At 33.8% G+C, this 22,376-nt stretch overlaps 1 protein-coding gene and 1 long non-coding RNA gene across 2 annotated transcripts in view; both read left to right on the top strand.

Moving 5' to 3' along the window:
- The window catches only part of S1P (membrane-bound transcription factor site-1 protease), a 60,538-nt gene that overhangs the window by 18,757 nt on the left and 19,405 nt on the right, over window positions 1–22,376 (top strand). The window lies entirely within an intron of this gene.
- LOC149911292 (uncharacterized) lies at window positions 97–17,658 on the top strand. The gene is made up of 3 exons (XR_016457035.1): window positions 97–199; window positions 16,151–17,006; window positions 17,394–17,658. It is a non-coding gene; the product is annotated as an uncharacterized LOC149911292 (long non-coding RNA).

The raw sequence follows: 22,376 nt of genomic DNA, 5'->3' as shown, positions 1-22,376 counted from the left end.
ATTTATTCTTTTGTTTTTTTTCAATGGTTTAAGTAATAAAAACAAGTGATGTCTGATGTTTAAAGCTTTGTTTTTTTTAATATTCATTTATCGTTTTCAGTAACTTCGAGATTCTACGTGACTTCGTCCCTCAACATGTTCCAAGCATCATCTAGCAACAATGGCGGTAACGCAGCGGCAATGGCGTGCATCGCTACCGGTAAGCTTTATTCAATTTATTAGGTTTAAAGTCAATTAATATACCTACTTATATTTTCATAAGGCTCTGTTAGGTAGGTAATCAATCACTTTTATCTTTTTTTTGTGCAAATTGAAATGTTCTGAATAAGTTGATACCTACTTTTAATAACAAAGATTTTTTTTTTATAAAATTGGTATCTAATGTTTAACATCTTAATACCTACGTAATTACCGTTGTTGTCATGTGTGTCTTGTACCTTATAGGTTACAGAATAAAGTCATTTTCTTTAACATAAAAAAGAATAGAAGATAATATTTTAAATATAATAATATGTATAAATGGAGTAGGTAATAAGTCGGTAATATATTTTTAATTTTTTCCTAATTTGTTGTACCTACTTAAATCGAAATGCGCATTGCGCGGGAATCGCGAATAAACACGCGCGACGAGCGGGCGCGCCGCGCGCCGCGGGCGGCGTCGGTCGCCATTTTGTGTGATAGATATATATTTATTATAAAAATAAATTAGATATTAGGTAATTTATTTAAAATTTTAAATTTCCTTAAATAGTAAAAATATTAATTATTATAAATCATGAAATTGTCTCTGATCATTCAAACACATGTTAGGTAAATCAATGTTCTGTATTTTAACGTATGTTATAAGGATACATACCTACCTATTTTCTTTTCAATGAAAGCTTTCTGCCAGTGAGTAGTTAAAATAATTGATCGCTTAAAAGACGCTTTGAAAATTTGTATGTAATTGAACGTATATTATATATTTTATTTTATATTTATTTATTTTTAACTTATCTGTGGGTATAGATAAAGTATTGATATTTTCGGTTTAATTTCAATTAATTATTCACATTCTTCACATTATGTAGCGAAGTTAATTTACACTATTATATTAGAAAACTAGCGACCCCGGCCTACCGCCCGGGTACCGCCGCAAACGCTATGTCCCGCAATTTTTAAATCTGTAATATTTTCGAAAATATTCACTTAAATCATACGGTGTAAAGGGCCATATTAAATACCTTGAATATTATCAATGTATTCAAGGTATTTAATTGGTTAAGGATTAATGCTGTATTAGTTAAAATCGCTTCGAAAATTAACCATTATTTGTCGTAAAAAGTAAATGACAGAAAAAAGTTATTGTGGGTTATCCATAAGAGATAGACATATACATATTATATATAACCATCACGGACTTTTCTATAGACCTTTTCAATGTTTACAATACATACTTAGTATATTATATTGATAAAACTCGTAGGGTTCAGCCTGCGTTTGCAATGTAAGCGGAAAAAATGCGTTTGAAAAAATTATTTGCGACATCACATTAGAAACCTCAAAAATAACAGTACTTCTCCACTATTTAATGGATGTTATAATACATATAAACCTTCCTCTTGAATCACTCTTATCTACCTATTAAAAAAAACCGCATCAAAGTCCGTTGCGTAGTTTCAAAGATTTAAGCATACAAAGGGACATAAGGAAATAGGGACAGAGAAAGCGACTTTGTTTTATACTATGTAGTGATAGTGATGTAGGTAGGTACTTACTTTCAACATTAAAGCGAGATTTATAAACCAGGTTTTAGAATTACATAGGAGACGGAAGGACGACTAAGTTGTATCATATACCTACTAGAGTCTAGAATTTTACTTGGTAGGTAATGAGATTAATTTTGATATGATATTTGTATATAAGTTATATATGTATACCTACATGATTAATTAATAATTGCCAATAACAGTATGTAAACTATTTCCATAAAATACTAACATTCCATCATATTACGTAAGTACATAGTTTTGATAGGATTAAAATTAACATGATAAATAATTCTAGATATGTTTAATTATACGAGTATAATATTATACTGAAACGTAGATCGTCGCGAATATTTTTTTTATAGATTGCGGGGTAAGGTAGAATGACGCCACATTTTCTATTCGTATTTCGTAGCGAGCTTAGTATTTTTTTTAGAGTAGTTTCGACTCCTTTTTCATCTTGGATCTCATTCTCAACCCATATCTAATCGACTTAATATTTTTGTGTTACGAAATTTTAGAAATGAAGTAGTGATTTCACTAGGGATACTTTCTTTAACATATTTCATACGGATTTGTATTTTATTATCATAGGTACAACGCATTATTCTTTGTTTGGAACATTTCAATTTGCTTAACAAATTATAAATAAATTGTGCGGCATTATATAAATATTATGTTACTTCTAACCTGATAAAATCTCATTCTGTTTTTATTATTATTTTAATCGGTCAAATTATTATTAAAGGGTCAACGCATCAAGCCGATCCCCGGTTTAAGGGTAACAACGCACAATGTGTCGCGATGGCAACATGCGCGGCTGTTTACTCTTCTATTCTAAATAGAGCCGTATTTTCTCAGGAAAATATTGACACTATTTTAGACTTTGGTGACATGTTATACATTCAAGTAAGACCACTTGGGGTTGCGCATAATCATCCTCATTTATATCCCGAAGAATTGCCTTCTGATATACGTGTAGGGACCTATTTGGCTAAAATTAAATCGATGGCAGACAACGATAGTTGGATCGACAACGGACTGTTTCCCACATGTGACAGCGACATAGCCACTTACACTCTACAATTAAAATTAATCCTAAAAAATAAAATATTTCACACTGCACACAACGACTCCACACATAGCTACCTTTTCACCGGCGCTAATAATACGATATCTTTTTGGAGGTCAAATAATATATATTTTATCTTTAATAGCCATAAAGTAGACGCGAATAATAAATACGTCCATAACTCGCATACGGTAGGAGCTGCACGTCTCTTTCAGTGCAACAATTTAGATACTCTTGCAAAGTTTTTGTTTTGGAATCCGGCGTTTGGTAGTCAATATCAAATTCATAAAATTATTTTAGATCATTTTCATAGTGTCAATATTATTAATGAATTAGTTAGTGTAGACAACCAATTAGTTAATGTAGACGACCAATTAGTTATTGTAGACGATCCTAAATTGTCTAATTTAAAACCGATAGTTTTAGTTAATAAAGGTATACCCCCAAAATATGACCCTAAATTAAATTCCCTAAAACCAAAAGTTTTAATTCAAAATATTCGCGACCCTAAATTAACAACACTGACACCCGTTGTCTGCATAACAAAATTACCCGATGTTAGTAATGTAGGTAGGAAACGCGGTAGACCGGTTAAATACAATAAATCTAAAGCACACAAAGAAAACAATATAAACGTAGATTCGGATAGTTCATCAGTAAATTCAGTAGAAGCAGAACGTAAGAGGGGACGACCAGGTAGGCGATCTATAGATGCAAATTCTCATTTAAAAGCGGTCACAAAATATAATAAGAATCATCCCGAGATCCATAGGCAGGCGGTTCAAAAATATAACGAGAGCAATCCCGAGATTCATAGGAAAGCAGTTCAAAAATATAACGAGAGCAATCCCGAGGTTCATAGGCAGGCCAGTCAGAAGTTTAGTCAAAGTAATCCAGAAGTTAATAGGCAAGCCGTTCAAAAGTATAGTCAGTGTAATCCAGAAGTTAATAGGCAAGCAGTAGATAAGTACAATCAAGTTAATCGAAATTTAGACGTTGAATTACGGAATTCAAACAATTTAATAGGTACAAAGAGTGGCGACGGCTTAACTGTCGTCAAATTGTATAGTTTTAAAAACATTTCATTATTAGATAGGGAAGCGTTTTTGTGTAGGCACTGTAATGCTAGATTGTTCTTTGAGGAAAAGAATCGTATCAAGTGGTGCTGTGGGGCTGGCGCTTATAACGTTCAAACTTTCCCGCCTTTAAATGAACCATTTTATAGCTTTCCTTCTTTTTTGCATAAACCTAGGGCTTATAATAATTTATTTGCTTTTAGTGCTTTAGGCGTTTCACACGGATTTCAACATCCGACAACGGGGGTATCATTTTTAAAAATTCAAGGGAGGGTTTATCACAGAGTTTTCGATCTTGCGTACTCAGAAACTACTAATCCGGCTGGACTTTACATCTATGATAACAGTGAGCGAGAGAGCCTCGCTACAAATTTAAATTTAGATTTAACTGTCATTCGATCGATTACAAATTTCTTGCATAATCACAACCCTTATATAGAGTGCTTCAAGCGGCTGAGCCAAGAACCATCCGACCACGCACACCTCATTTTTGAGCACACCACACGACGCACACATGGCAACATTCTCGGTGATATGCCTTTAGGCAACGAGATTGCTGCCATTATAAGCAATGAGCAGGAGCGTTACATTCCTCGCGCCATTGCAATCTGGAAAATTGGAGACAAAAAGCCTCACACAGTAGATATAATGCATCCCCTATATGAAACTTTTCAATATCCATTATTGTATCCGCACGGTAACCCTGGATGGTTTCCTAACAAAACGGACAATAATGGAGCAAAACTAACCCAAAACAAATATGTTAGATGTCTCCTTCTGAGCGAATCCCGTTTCAACGATTTTAATCGTTTGTCCGAAGAGTGGTTAGTTGATATGCAATGTAGGATTTTAGAAGAAAGACTTCGTTACCTGTATAACATCCAAAAAGGTAACACGGATAATGCTCTCCGTTCTGCTCCATTAAGAGAAGTAGAGTCAGTTTTACAGCAGATCAGTGTAGATGAGACTATCCGAGGAGAGGGTGGGGTTGTGCCTGGTAGAGTCTATTTGCCAAGTAGTTACACGGGGGGGCCTAGATATATGAAGCAAAAGTATATGGATGCTATGGCAGTAGTTAACAGATTAGGATTGCCATCTTTTCTTTTAACTTTAACTTGCAATCCCAAATGGCCTGAAATACAAAATTCAACAACAGGTCATCATAATACGCCTTCAATTTGTGCTAGAGTTTTTAACATTAAATTGCAACAACTTTTGAGGGATCTACGCACAGGGGTTTGGTTTGGTAAAATTGTTTATATTTTATATGTAATAGAGTTCCAAAAACGGGGATTACCACACGCTCATATCTGTTTTGCAGTCGAGGGTGGTGGCCCCGTTCACGGTACTGATGTGGATAAATTTATTAGAGCAGATATTCCTGACGCTTCAGAAGTTGATGGAAAATTAAGAAAAGCTGTTTTAGATTACATGGTACATGGTCCATGCGGTCCGCCGCATAGGACAGATTTAAAATGTTGGGATAGTGAAAAAAAAAAATGTACAAGCTATTTCCCAAAACCAGAGACAGAAGTCACATATTGTAATGATAAAGGGTTTATTAACTTAAAGCGTAACAGTAAGAATACAGCCACTATTAAATACAGAGGGAGGGATGTAGAAATTAGTGATTTGTGGATAGTACCATACAACGCTGCACTTCTTCTTAGATATGATTGCCATTTAAATTTAGAATCAGTGTCCACTCGAACAGTCATTAAATATCTCTTTAAATATATGACTAAAGGTCCAGACGAGGCTCGAGTCGCCATTGTTCCAGATGAACTAAAAAATAACGAAATAGAACAGTACGTCACAAAACGATACATCGGTTCTGGTGAGGCTGCTTGGAGAGTTTTTGAGTTTGACGTCACGGGACGTGAGCCTACTGTAAAGATGTTAGACGTGCATTTAGAAAATCATCAATCAATTTTTTTTAAGGCGGGAAATGAAGCGCGTGCAGTTCAGAATTCTGATTCGGATCTCGTCACGTATTTTAATCGTCCCCTCGGTGAAGAATTCGATAGTTTAACATATTTAGATTTTTACGAGAGGTATATCGTTCATTCCAGCCGCCCCTCAACAAAAAATACAACCATTTATAATATGACCAACGGCAAATTTTTGACGAAAAGACAGAGGGGAGAAATAGTGACGCGTTTATTTTGGGTCGCGCCCAACAGAGGTGAACAATTTTATTTAAGATTACTGTTAGCTTTACACCCCTGCCGTAGTTACAGGGATCTTTATAACTTGGGTGGTCCAAATTGTAACACATTCCAGGAGGCCGCTAAAGCCGTTGGTATCGCCAACGATGAAGCCGAATACGAGATAGCTATGCAGGAAGCTTCATGTTTTTTGACCGGACCACGCCTGCGTAACTTTTTCGTATTATTGGCTGTTAACGGGGTAGCAGTAGCGACACTGTGGGAAAAATTTAAAAATGAGCTAGCTGAAGATATACTTAACCGCGTAAATAACGATCCGGATAGAGCGTACACCCAGGCCTTGGTTCAAATTGACCGTCTATTGCGAAAACATGGTTCGTGTTTGTTAGAGCAAGGTTTGCCTGACGCGCACGATGACACCACCGAACTAGGTCGTGAGAAGGCTCTACACGATGCAGACGGGTTACGCGAATTTGTGGATGTTTGGACGCCCAAGCTGTCTCATGACCAGCGGCAAGTGTTCGAATATGTGCAAAATTTGCTCACTGATCACGGTTTTCGCAATAGTAACGAAAGTGCTATTTATATAGACGGTCCGGCAGGCACTGGTAAAACGTTGCTATTAAATACGATAGCAGCGTACGTGAGGGGCGTACTCAACGGTGTAGTTTTATGCACAGCGAGTTCAGGTATTGCCGCGCAGAACTATGACGGCGGTATGACTGCGCACAGTATGTTTAAGTATCCGTTAAGCGCTATTGACGATTTAGGCTATTGGTATGTAACAAACGGAACCCAGAGAGCTGAACTCATACTACACTCCGATTTAATCATTTACGACGAAGCGCCGATGGTACACAAGTACCTCATTCATTTGTTAGATAGGTCTTTGCAAGACTTGACAAAGTCTAATAAAAGTTTCGGGGGAAAGGTTATCATTTTTGCCGGAGATTTTCGTCAGATTCCGCCCGTAGTTACGAACGCCAAGTGTCATTCTGATATATTTAATGCTTCAGTTAAATCATCGCCCTTATGGCAGAGTTTAAAGACGTTTTCACTAACTACACCTCAGAGGTGTAGTGAAGATAGTGTTTTTTCCGATTTTTTACTTAAAATAGGTTCAAATAATTTGCCTTTACATTCGGTAAAGGTCGGTAGATCTTGTCAAAATTTAATAGACCTTTCACTTTTATCATTTACTACTGATTTAAATGAGTTAATTAATTTTGTATTTTCGGATTTCCTTTTAGAAAACGAGCCAGAAGTTTGTATAGGTAGGGCCATTCTTTCGACACACAACTCCAATATTAGAGAAATAAATAGGACTGTATTAGACCGTTTGCCAGGCGACCTTTTACATTTCTATTCAGTAGATAAAACGGCTACGGATGACACTGACGAATTGTATTTAGGCGTTGACGTGTTGAATAGTATGCACCCTAAAGGTATACCAGAACACGATCTCACTTTAAAAGTAGGATGTATTTGTATAATAATTCGTAACCTTAGTTTTTCAGATCATTTAGTTAATGGTACAAAAGTTATAATCGAAGCGACTTCACCTCGATTAATAACAGTTCGCAAACCGGGAATAGCCGAATTGTTTTTTATACCGCGAATCATGTTTAAAGCCCCCATTGATCATAATAGTCCAATAGAAATGTGTCGATTGCAATTTCCCCTTCAGGTGTGTTATGCAATGACCATTCATAAGAGTCAAGGTCAAACTATTAATAGGGTCGGCATAGATTTAAGATCGGACGTATTTAGTCACGGACAGTTGTACGTGGCATTAGGTCGCGTACGGGATAGGAACGATTTAATGCTTCTTGTACATAGGGAAAAATTAATTAACGGTAAACCTTACGTAAATAACGTCGTCATTCCACAGTTACTTTAGGGATTTCCCACCATGCATTACACTATTCACTTTGCTTGGTAGATTGACGAGTTACACTTGCAAGCATTACACACTCGGCTTCCTGGAATGAAATTGTTCACCTCCGTTCTATATCAGAAATCAATTATTAAAATCAAATCATGTTGCCAACGTTTACATTGTGCGTATTTTTTTATGAACTCTTATCATCACGACGCTAACATTAAAAAACGAATTGATTCTACGTTAAAGTTGAAACACTGTGTAACAAATTATTTGTATTAAAGTAAAATGCGAGAGCGAATTTGTATAAGTTTGTTATTGGTTTTAAGGTTGTATGCGCATTGTCGAGTATTTATATGTCAGTGACGGTGACAGTAATTTATAAAATTGACTGAACTTTTCTTATATATAATAATGTTATGGATATGTAAAGTCATAGCAGCTGCTTGGTTCATAGGAATTTAAATGGATTTGAATGGACCTTATCGGCTCGGTGACAGGTGGAAATGCGTGTCGAGAGTCCTCTGCAAGGCGGTAGGTCGTGAGTTCCGGAGCCGGCGGTCGGCCGTGGGACGCGCAGGAGCGACTCTGTCGCAGAGGTGAGTGCGGTGCCCTAAGTCGCTTTGCATTGGCGCTGCGTCGCGCCTGCAGTGATGGCGGTGACTAGATGTAGACAGTGTCGAAACAATAGAATATTACGATTGATAATGCGGGGTTTTTCTCTCAAGTTGTATGTATTAATATTTATATTACATCTCATATAATATGTCATAATTGTGCTAACCTAACCAAAATATTTGCGTATTTGAAAAAAAATGGACAGATCACGGATACACAAAATAAAAACAATTTTATGTTCCTATAAATAATTGTTATTTATTCTAAGTATCAAATTTGATAAATGTTGAGTGAATGTTATCATTATCATGTAAACAAAATTTAAATGGATATGATTATTAATATTATTTTATTAATATACCGAGAAATATTCACAAAACGAAAGATGTCGTTTACTTTAAAAGTCAAAGCAGTATCAGGAAAGGTCGGAAACCTTCAGAGGCTGGGAAATGTTACCCAGGCATTTTTTTTTTCTTTTTCATATAAATCGCATTTTACTTTTCCAAAAAGCTGGTACATCTCAGTAAGATGAGCATTCTTTCGATTTCTTTTGCTGCAAAGATTTCGTAGTGGGATTATGTTGTAGGCAATAAAAAGACAAAAAAAGCAAAACAGAATATCGTTCATTGACTATTAAATAAAAATAATCATACTTTTACATTTAAGTTGTGCTTTAAATTCAGTGATTTAACTTTATTTATGGTTATTTCCGAGATACCAAATTAGGCTTATTTTTCCGAAATTAACCGAATAGAAATAATATTTATTAACTATCAAATTATGTGGTAATATAAAATGTGCTAACCCTAAGCTTCTTTTGATGCTGAGCAATGTTGTAAAATATAGATCGCTACATTATTAGGTAATTTTGCCCATCATTGTAACTTTTGTTTAAAACAACCTTCAGTGGTAGTTATAATATTTCAAACGTTATTTAATGACATATTATGAGTAAAAGAAACCTGTGTTTTCGCCATCATGCACAAACTATCAACTTGAATTTTCACCATTTTTTTTTTTTCCCGCGAAATGACACATGATATTCAATGAGTTACAACAAGTTGCTGATTTAAATTAGCGACACACACAATAGGCAGTGTTGACAGACAAATTAACCAACTATTTTACACCAAATACTTTGAATGTTGCCAAAGTATGAAGGTATTTTAACAATTTAAAAATTTGCATGAAGTGTTCTTCAAAGCAAAGCTGATGACCCATTGTACGCCAATCATCACATTTTCAGTACCCAATCACTTTATTAATTTATCTATGAATATTTTATTCGTATTATTATTTATCAAAATAAAACTCGATGCCATAAAGCATTGGTAGCACATCTCGTCTCTCTTTGCTTGAAGTGTTCTTCAAAGCAAAGCTGATGACCCATTGTACGCCAATCATCACATTTTCAGTACCCAACCACTATATTAATTTACCTATGAATATTTTTTTAGTATTAATTTATTATTTATCAAAATACACTCGATACCATAAAGCATTGGTAGCACATCTTGTCTCTCTTTGCTTGAAGTGTTCTTCAAAGCAAAGCTGATGACCCATTGTACGCCAATCATCACATTTTCAGTACCCAATCACTTTATTAATTTATCTATGAATATTTTATTCGTATTATTATTTATCAAAATACAAACTCGATGCCATAAAGCATTGGTAGCACATCTCGTCTCTCTTTGCTTGAAGTGTTCTTCAAAGCAAAGCTGATGACCCATTGTACGCCAATCATCACATTTTCAGTACCCAACCACTATATTAATTTACCTATGAATATTTTTTTAGTATTAATTTATTATTTATCAAAATACACTCGATACCATAAAGCATTGGTTGCACATCTTGTCTCTCTTTGCTTGAAGTGTTGTTCAAAGCAAAGCTGATGACCCCCTGTACGCCAATCATCACATTTTCAGTACCCAACCACTATATTAATTTATCTATGAATATTTTATTAGTATTAATTTATTATTTATCTACTGAATGAACTATATACTGAAGCCCTATGCTTCTTGAGGAGATAAAGGAACAATCATCAACATTATTTTATTATAAGTATCGAAATATAAACTCAGCACCATAAAACATAAGAGGTACATCTTGTCTCCTCTTTTCTATTCAAAGCAAAGCTTATGATTGGGTATTATAATATACAACATTTTCAGTACTTAAATTGTAAATTATACCCGAATCCTCATAAATTGAAACTTTGATTACAGATTATATATTATAATAATCACACCTGCGCAAAGCATGCATATGCATTTACGAGTATTTTATGTAAAAAATATTGTAACAAGAATATGGTTATTCATCACATCGAATAAATTCAAGCGTTTGTTACTAACGTAAATAATATAAAGGGTGGAATTTTTACTTCTTAGATTATTTCGTATGCCTTTAATTTTCATAAATTAAAATGTATTTTTAATTATTCTATTTAAAACGGCAAATTGTTTAATAGCTACCAAAAAAATATCAGAAAAAATATCAGAAAAAAGAAATATACAAAAAAAAAACACACAAAAAAGAACAAAAACAAAAAAAAAATATCAGAAAAAAAAAATATACAAAAAAAAACACTAAAAAGAACAAAAAAAAATAACAAAAAAAAATAATGATAGAACATCAAGAATATATTTGCCGCATCAACGAAACAAGAAACAAATACTGGAATTACATACGTTATTTAATTAAAATAGCCATTTTACTATTATAATAAACAGTCATAGCCATTTTACTATTATAGAAAGCAATGAAAACATTGGTCAGACGCAATAGCCAAACAAACATGAGTGACATGATGACTTTTTCTCACTCCAAAAATGTCTCGAAGCTGACAAAAGAAATTTTCTGTTCACCAAAGGAAACGTCGTAAGTGGACAAAATCCTTGATAAAAGCCAAAGAAAATTGACTATCACAGTGAAAGTTCACGGTAAATATAATATATGTAATTAAAAAAAATGGCATTATGATCCAGTTGCCGTCGTATGTGAGGTCACAAAGTTTTGGAACTAAACTGAAGTGCAAATTATAACCGAACGAACATGAAACTAAAATCCTAATATTAACGACATCAAATACAACACTGAAGGCTATGCTTTTATGATTGATTTGTATGATAATATTTTCTGAAACGACATCCAAACAAGAACATGAATTCTATCCGGTTGCTGATCGCACTCGCTGGGCTTCCCAAAAGGGTCTCACCCGGTGGGGTTGATCGCACGGATCCTGCAAGCAAGTGGAGTTAATGAATTTTAATTTACCTACATAAAAATACTTGACTGTATTCAGTATTGAAGTATGGTGGAATAGTTCGATATATATGTGAATAGCGTTTATTTAGTAATTCCAGTATTTTGAATCACCTCAATCAGGCAAGATCAAGATTTATTTTATAATTTAGTATAAAAAAATGTATTCGTATAAATTTATTCTTTCATCTCGTTTTAAATGGAACTAAAGTTTAAAACAAATGTTGGTTGTCGATTATTATGTACTTATGAAAAAAAAAAATATTTACATACACGTTACGTTGTCAACAGTTATTTTAAAATAAATTAAAGTTATAATATTGTAATTCGTATTGCAAAAATAAAAACTTTCTTCCTTACTTTTACTCTGCCTTCTCTTCTTCGAGAGAAACTTTATTGAATTAAAGTATCAGGCAACCCTTCTATTTTTTCGCTATACCTTCTTATGTAACTCGCCCTTTTCGTTTCGTGTTATTTAATTACACCACTGTGCCTATTCTTCTTTCTCTTCTTTATATCTTCTCTAAATTCTTCTTAATACGTTATAGTTTATACTATGTGTAATTTAAAAAAAAGTCAACGTTAACCTGTAATATTAAGAACTCATTGTATATAAAGTACATACTATCATTATGTAAAATACATTTTATCTTAATGTACCTAATGTTGGAATACAGCTGGTCGACTGGTTATTTATTTTGTAAATTGAAACATTTCATTGCTTGCTTGCTTAAAATAATTAAAGTGACTATGTAGTAAGTACGGTTATCGTACAAACTCCAAACCTATCGAGAACTGAAGAATTGTTATACTAACTAAGTACAATCAATTGCTTTTTTCACATGCATATAATATATCTATAAAATATAATTTTAGTTTTTATTAGATACATAAGTAGAACATTTATGTTTACGTATCACCTATAAGTTTTTGTTATTTACAATATTTTATTAAGACAATGTAAAATGTATGAAATACTACATCTTTTGTTAGTATGATAACCATATTCTTGAATATTTTCCAACGCAAAAAAAAACTACATTATCAAAAACAATTAATCAATATCATAATTACTTCGAAAATGCATAGTGTCTTATTGTGATTTTTTTACCAAGGATATCTTTGCCCGAAGATCAATTCATAAGTCACTTTTTAAATTGCAAAAATACCTTCATACTTTGGCAACATTCAAAGTATTTGGTGTAAAATAGTTGGTTAATTTGTCTGTCAACACTGCCTATTGTGTGTGTCGCTAATTTAAATCAGCGACTTGTTGTAACTCATTGAATATCATGTGTCATTTCGCGGGAAAAAAAAAATGGTGAAAATTCAAGTTGATAGTTTGTGCATGATGGCGAAAACACAGGTTTCTTTTACTCATAATATGTCATTAAATAACGTTTGAAATATTATAACTACCACTGAAGGTTGTTTTAAACAAAAGTTACAATGATGGGCAAAATTACCTAATAATGTAGCGATCTATATTTTACAACATTGCTCAGCATCAAAAGAAGCTTAGGGTTAGCACATTTTATATTACCACATAATTTGATAGTTAATAAATATTATTTCTATTCGGTTAATTTCGGAAAAATAAGCCTAATTTGGTATCTCGGAAATAACCATAAATAAAGTTAAATCACTGAATTTAAAGCACAACTTAAATGTAAAAGTATGATTATTTTTATTTAATAGTCAATGAACAATAGGTATTCTGTTTTGCTTTTTTTGTCTTTTTATTGCCTACAACATAATCCCACTACGAAATCTTTGCAGCAAAAGAAATCGAAAGAATGCTCATTTTACTGAGATGTACCAGCTTTTTGGAAAAGTAAAATGCGATTTATATGAAAAAGAGAAAAAAAAATGCCTGGGTAACATTTCCCAGCATCTGAAGGTTCCCGACCTTTCATGATACTGCTTTGACTTTTAAAGTAAACGACATCTTTCGTTTTGTGAATATTTCACGGTATATTAATAAAATAATATTAATAAACATGTCCATTTAAATTTTGTTTACATGATAGTGATAACATTCACTCAACAATTACGTTTTACATCTCACTACTACAACATATTGGCTGCATCATATCGATCGCTTGGCTTCATCCTACGGTGCTCCAAAGAATTCAAGGATCCTAAAACAGCGCTTGTACTTTACAACAACTTCGTTCGTAGTCGTCTGGAGTATTGTTGTACAGTCTGGAACCCATCTTATCAAACGCATATAATTCGGATCGAGCGTTTACAAAAATTACTGGTCCGTTGTCTAGCATTCAGAACTGGAATTGGTAAAACCTGCACAAGTTATCTGGACAGACTCAATAACTTCAAGATGTTGAGCTTAAAATCTCGACGTACAATGTTAGATATATTTTTCTTATATAAAATAATTAATAATTGTATTGATTCTTCTGAATTATTGGGCAGAATATGTATTAATGTCCCCGCCAGGATCCCTCGATATCCCTGCGCTATACTCAGAACTCCTCCATTTCGAACAAACTTAAGGAAGCATTCCCCGATAGTTAGACTTACTCATGAGTACAACGTTGTTGCAGCAAAGTCGCGTGAAATTGATATATTTCACAATTCACTTGCGGTATTCAAGCGTATTCTTAATAAACATTTCAATGAAACATGTCGATAAGCACCATACTATTTACAAATAATAGTAGTCAGCATTAGTTTTTTAATTAGTAATTAGTAATATTAGTAAAAACGATATTATTGCAAATTTGTTTTGGATCTACTTTGGTAAATTATTATTTGTTTGTTTGTATTTCCTGCATCAGAAATTGTATTTCATTTTTTCATTAAACTAACATGATATTGCTATCCGTTTAAATATACGATTGTTGTAATTTCCTATAAGTAAAGAAACATATATTGTTATTATACGATAAGCTATTTTAGTATTAATTACGAGTTTATAAATTATGTTTTCTTTGTTGGAAATTCTTAATAAAAATAAAAAAATAAAAACATTTATCAAATTTGATACTTAAAATAAATAACAATTATTTATAGGAACATAAAATTGTTTTTATTTTGTGTATCCGTGATCTGTCCATTTTTTTTTTTCAAATACGCAAATATTTTGGTTAGGTTAGCACAATTATGACATATTATAATATGAGATGTAATATAAATATTAATACATATAACTTGAGAGAAACGCCCCGCATTATCAATCGTAATATTCTATTGTTTCGACACTGTCTACATCTAGCCACCGCCATCACTGCAGGCGCGACGCAGCGCCAATGCAAAGCGACTTAGGGCACCGCACTCGCCTCTGCGACAGAGCCGCTGCTGCGCCCGCCGCGGCGCGCGCCGGCCCGGCCACGTCTCGCCGCCGAGCGAGGCCGCTCGCGCGCAGCTCCGCCCGACACCGGCCCGGTACCGTCCGCGGATCCATTCCTTCCGTTGGACTAAAAGCGCCCGCTATCGTCTTTCATGATCCATCGTTATTCTATATTCGAAGGGCTATCATTTCATTTTTATAAATTGCATCACGTCCGACGTATATTTACAGTACAACGCGCTACATCATTACTTCTAATATCGTACTTTTACATTCGCTGAGCGCATTTTACAGTAATATTTAAATATTTTGTCTCGCTATGCTTCAATTTTCTATGTAGATCAATCAATTTTGTTTTTTAACATAAACTTACATGCACAACACAAACTATATTTTTGTGTACATAAAATCAATTAAGTTTAGTTTATAGGTATATAGACTAGAGTAAACTAGAGTAAATTAATTTAGATCGTGTAAATTATTGATGTAGAATGTAGATATTTTATTCATACATTTTATTTACGTGTATACCTAAGTATGTATTTTTGATAGAATCATGGTTATATTTATTTAATTTTATTTTATTACACGCATAACGCTTTACTTAAACACGTGTCAATCATATACACACTTTACAATTTTTATTTCTTTTATAGTTAAGTATAATAGTAGTAATTAGTGTATATCGAGTACTTAGACGGTAGTTAGGTAACTCCGCCTGTGTTTGAGGGTGAATAGAATAAATTTTATGAGATTATTTTATTCTACCTCATCGCAGCCAGTCCCAAGCCTGGATAAAGGAGGAGGTGGTAGTTTTGCATTAATACAGAAAGTTTCAGATTTAATTTGCTCAGTAAAATGTGAAACACCTCGCTGCCAGTCAAAAAAATTGAAAACAGTGTTCCTTTCTGCGGATATTTGTCATAGGTTTATATTATCTTTTATAATCTTCTTATTATCTTTCTAAATTTATGATACAACTTATATATTTCATATTTTCCAGATCGCAGAAGACGGACAAACAACACAAAATAATAGGTTTAATATGACAACATTAAATCACAAGTTAAGTATATTATATTTGTTTGGCATAATTCCCTGTTTGTCTAAAAAGGAGCATTAAAAAAACATAAAATCTTGATTAAGTTTAGATAACAAAAGTATGGATGCAAAACTCTCAATAAATTTAAAAAAAAGTGTATTAAAACGTTTAAAATTATTGCCAGTGATAAAAAATGAGGATAATCAAATATTTTATAAATGTTTTTTTTTTTTTTTCAGAAACGCCACAATTGATTCCCAGTAGAAATAGGAAAATATAAAAGACCAGTTTCATCCATAGGAAGAAAGATACTACTTATTTTACCAATAAAAGGACTTGAGGGCAAAATATTTTACATTACATATAAAGTTTTGATGAGAAAAAATATCAAGTTAAGTAAATAATATATTTATTGACCTAATTCCTGTTTGTGAAACATTTAAACTGCATAAATGTAATAAATAACACATCATGATTAAATTTACATTTTAATCGACTTCGAAATTGGACTTATTCTCTTTTTCGCGTTGTTACATCATAATTTTTCACTGAGAAAACCGATTTTGAGAATTCTTTTTTTTATTTGAAAGCTGCCTGCAATGTGGTGGTCCCAATTATTTGATTTAGTTTTGACAAATTGAAGGTTTTCATTAAATGTGGATTTTTTTTTCAGAAATGCCATAAATTACTCTATAACATAAAGACAGTTTCATCAGGAGGAGGAATGACACAACCAATAAAAGGAATAATTGAAGTCAAAATATTGTACATATATAAAACAGGCTTTGTATCAGTACAAAATGGAATCACCAGTTAAGTATGTTAATTATATTTTTGGCCTAATTTTTGTTTATGAAACGATCAAACTACATAAAGTATTGATCAAAAATAGTTTCCTCAATGCAACCTCTGTTACTATTAGAACAAAATATATTTTTTTATAAATTTATACTATTAACTATATTTGTTGTAAAATACATTAAAATCTCTATAAAACTCTCGTCACAAACAATAAGTTTTATAATAAACATCGCTGTTAAAAACCAAAGTTGTGACTTTCAAGAATTCATATATATATCTATTCATAAATTGAATTTCAATCTAATCTTTATTATGGACTATTCTTGATTTTTGATTGATACTCATACTCATGCATGTGAAAAAGGATAACAAAAATATGTATTAATATTTTAAACAATTTCAGCCAGACGCGCCAGGTGCTCAAAGCAGCGTCACTAAGAAGAAACACGTGAAAGCACGAAACAGACCACCATCGTGCTCCGTGGAAGATCCGCATTGTTACGCTCCTATTGGTCTTAGCAAGATGTTATATTATATGTTTAGCCTTTAATATGTTGATCCGACCTGTTTTTATAATATTTATTCAAAATTTTAAGTTTATCCATGCACTACTGTTTACGTCTAGCCCGGGGTAGCATATTTTTTGCTTCGATTATTATTTTGTAAATCGCACCCAAAAAATATTCAAGTGTATTTTCCTACGTTTTTTTTATGTATAGATTTTATTTAAGTTGTATGAAAAAATGTACTACTGTTACCATTAGTTGAATAATATAGTCATGTTAATAAAACCATTTTAGTTTCAATTATTGTTGTTTTATTCGCAATTCAAAAATAATTATTATTATTGATTTTATGAAACTAAATTTTGATATAATATGTAAATAATCTATGAAGATAGCTGTTTTATTATTTAAATAATTAAAGTTTTGATTAGATAAATTGCCTATCATCTATATCACACAAGACAATGTTTAGTACTTATTACCTACTTAAAATTAGCTTTTTCTTATGCCATTTACTTAATGATCTAAGTATGCCATAGAAACACATAGAAATGAACTACTAAAATCATTATTCACATGTTCGATTCAATAAACAGTGTATGAAGAACTTAACAAATTAATCATTGCAAACCGACAGATGGAACTGATATAAATAACTATATTTTTTAGGGTTCCGTAGCCAAAATGGCAAAAACGGAACCCTTATAGTTTCGTCATGTCCGTCTGTCCGTCTGTCCGTCTGTCCGTCTGTCACAGCTGATTTACTCGGAAACTATAAGTACTACAGTGATGAAATTTGATGGGAATATGTGTTGTATGAACCGCTACAAAAATATGACACTAAATAGTAAAAAAAAGAATTGGGGGTGGGGCCCCCCATACATGTAACTGAGGGATGAAATTTTTTTTTTCGATGTACATACCCGTGTGGGGTATCAATGGAAAGGTCTTTTAAAATGATATAAAGTTTTCTAAAAAACATTTTTCTTAAAGTGAACGGTTTTTGAGATATCAGCTCTCAAAGTCGTAAAAAGTATGTCCCCCCCCCTCTATTTTTATAACTACGGGGTATAAAATTCTAAAAAAAATAGAGGTGATGCATGCTAATTAACTCTTTCAACGATTTTTGGTTTGATCAAAGTATCTCTTATAGTTTTTGAGATAGGTTGATTTAACTGTAATTTATTATATTTGCTGCTACGGAACCCTTTGTGCGCGAGCCCGACTCGCACTTGGCCGGTTATATTTTTTTATAATAAACTTAGGTATATCTTCCTAACACCTAATTCAGTAGGTACATTAATTAAAAAAGGCACTACGAGGATTATAAAATGATAGAATTAAAAAACACTGATAAATGATAGAACATACAATATAACACTGATGAATGATATTGACAAATGAAAATTTTAAGATTTTTAACTAAGTTATATTAATGGTCCTAACTACTATTTAAAGTATTGGCTTGCAGCTAAATTACTAAAATATCTAAGGGACTAGAAATATTGAGAATACAACTTCAATTAAAAATCAACAAAGTCAATTTAATGTAACTAGATAAGAAAAAATAACGATAAACTATTATTTCGAGGTTTTACATAACGAACTACCTACCTACTTAACATTTAATTTTAATATCAGCTACACTCCACAGGAGTACCTACTTGTTTATATAATTCAGTTTTTTGTTAGTTTTTAAACAAGACAAGAGGTAATCATTATTTGTAGGTATATGAATATGTTCAATGAAATTAAAACACATTATTTAGGTATCTAATTTTGTATTGTATCTTTTAAAAACACGTTCTGCCGAGATCACTTTTTCATTAAATAATTTCAATCTTCTATTTTCATTATTTCAAAACTGAAAGAGAAATTAGTGATGTTTAAATTTTGTATTATAATGTTTAATATATTTAAAGACTAGGCTGCTCGAAAACTGAACATTGATTTATTTATTTTTTCTTATATTTCGCTTTTTTATACTTTTAATTGTATATATATATATATATATATATATATATGTATATGTATATGTATATAACCAAGAAGCGCAACTCAGGGTCCCAAGACACAAGTATTTCACTTAGTTTGGGACCCACTGTCGTACATTAATTGTAAATCATATAATGGACAAATAAATTTATTTCATTATTTTCATTTCAATTAAATAAGAAAAATAGGGTAGTACATAGTACATATATGATTAATGAATATCACAGATGAATATCGATCAAATTATGAAGTATGGTGGTGTAAGATTTTTAAACATTATTTTTTCAATTATTATTCTTCAATATATAATATATCATAATAACAATATTAAAGATTGATGTAACACAGTATAAATATACAGGTATTACATATATTTAAGTTAAAAAATGTGTCAGTTTGCTATTTTCTTTTTAGTTGGTACAACTATAAGTATGTACATACAACAAAAATACACAAATTACATTGCCAATTACATTTTGTTGTTGAAACATGTATAATTGTATAATGATTATAATAGAAAAAACATACAATTTCGGTGTATTTTTTTTACATCAATGATCTCTTAGCGTTTTTTGTCATAATATATTATACCCTATATAGTTATATATTTTTTTTATGATTATGAAACGATGAATTGCGATTAAGTACTTGTTTGTTTAATTGAGTAAGTGTTGTCTTGGACTTTTTTTTCTGACAAAATAAAAATTAGAAATTATATTGCTATAGTCCAAGAGCTGATGATAGCTAGAATAATTATAGATAAAAAAAACAACATCGTTTGTTAAAACTCTTGGAGCACACGGAAGCTCGCGGGCTGCTTGCAGCCCGCGCACAACGCACCAGCTAGTTATAATATATAAAGCTACACTACCACTCACTCACTCACTGACATCGCTTTTCTCGGAAACTACGCGGAAAGTGGGGGGGATAACGACGTGATCGTGTAGAGGTGCGCCGAGCGACCAGAGGAAAAATATAGCGATCTCGATCACCTTCGAAAACCGAGTGGACCCCTGGAGGTGCGCAGAAACGGTGCCACCTGGAGGAGGGGTGTCTGAACAAAAAATGCTCGGAACTGGTGGCGATTACCAGGGGTGGTGGAAAAATGGCGATTTTCGCGAAAACAAGATGGCCGCCGTACTTTGCCAAAATCGCCGTTTATGAATCCTTACGTCTCAAAATTGGCACACGTGCTCTGTTTGAGCCAGCGAATCGATCGGCGCCCCGTTCGAGTGGCTCCGGGCCCCAGTTTCCAACTTTCATACATTGGAAAATCCAACGGCCCGCGGAAACGGTGCGAGTTGGGTGGGGGGTCCCTGAACTAAAAATGATCACCACCCTGGGACGCTACCAGGGAGCCGTAGTAGGACGCTCGATTTTGGAATTTTTCCATTTTTGGCGCAAACATAAAAACGTAAATTTAGACGAGGTGGCGCAACGGAGAAATACACTAATGATGCATTCGTACTCGCCCAGCTCCCAGGATATCCAGAAAAATACGAAATCTTAAACTTTCCCTCATCTCTCGAAGACGGTCAACGGCCCGCGCAAACGGTAGCAGCTACATCTGGGGTGCTCAAACTAAACTTGGAGTAGACCTCGAGCAATTACCACAGATAGTGAAAAAAATTCAAAATGGCGGAAAAAATGGCCGCCGCCATACAAATGCTAAAATGGCCATCGCTGGTCCGATCGCGCTGAAACTTGGCACAGGGGCTTTAATCGAGCCGCACATTAAGTTGGCATACTCATAATCGAGTTTTCACCGCTGGTTTCCGAGTTTCATACAACGCGAAATTCGACGGCTCTCCGAAACGGCGCGAGATAGGTGGGGGGTGTAGAACTAAAAAATGATCAAGGAGATGGGGCGCTACCAAGGCAATCGATAAATTTCAAATTGGACGCCATTTTTTTTTCAAAAATGGCCAATTTTTCAAAGCAAGATGGTGGCGCCGGTTACTTTACGATCGGTCTGAAAATTGACTTCTGTGCTCTCATCGGCCATATTTACAAAACTGCATACTCAGAATTTCTCTCCGACCCCTGGTTTCCATTTTCCATACATCACGAAATTCAACGGCTCTCTGAACCGGTGGCACTTAGGTCGGGGTCGCCGAAGTAAAAAATGCTTCAAAACCTGGTCCGCTTCCAGGCACATAAAAATTTTTGGTAAAAAGCGAATTTTTTTTTTTCGAAAATTTTGTATGGAAATTTCCATAGTAGGAAGGGAAATTGAATAGCAACGGCAAAAGATGGCGCCGCGGGCTGCTTGCTGCCCGCGCACGGCGCAACCGCGAAGGTCGACAGCCTCCCGGAGTAGAAAATATTAATTAACTTTTGAACTACCGCACGAGCCAAGCGAGCGAAGCGAGCGAATCACGGCAGAGGCTGGCGTAAATATTCAAATAGGTAGCGAGGAGCGAAGCGACGAGCGAGTTAGGTAAACTTTTGAACTACCGCACTAGCCAAGCGAGCGAAGCGAGCCAGTCACGTCAGCGGCCGGCGTAAATATTCAAAGAAGTAGCGAGGAGCGAAGCGACGAGCGAATTAGGTTAACTTTTAAACTATTGCACTAGCCAAGCGAGCGAAGCGAGCAAGTCACGTCCGCGGCCGGCGTAAATATTCAAAGAAGTAGCGAGGAGCGAAGCGACGAGCGAGTTAGGTTAACTTTTGAACTACCGCACTAGCCAAGCGAGCGAAGCGAGCCAGTCACGTCATCGGCCGGCGTAAATATTCAAAGAAGTAGCGAGGAGCGAAGCGACGAGCGAGTTAGGTTAACTTTTGAACTACCGCACTAGCCAAGCGAGCGAAGCGAGCCAGTCACGTCATCGGCTGGCGTAAATATTCAAAGAAGTAGCGAGGAGCGAAGCGACGAGCGAGTTAGG

Source organism: Colias eurytheme, chromosome 1, assembly GCF_061535395.1.
Source record: "Colias eurytheme isolate Ceu_HAF_F1 chromosome 1, ilColEury1 Martin Lab GWU primary, whole genome shotgun sequence".
Lineage (NCBI taxonomy): Eukaryota > Metazoa > Arthropoda > Insecta > Lepidoptera > Pieridae > Colias > Colias eurytheme.
Note: the sequence above shows the minus strand (reverse complement) of the source record. Positions and strands in the feature narration are given on the sequence as shown.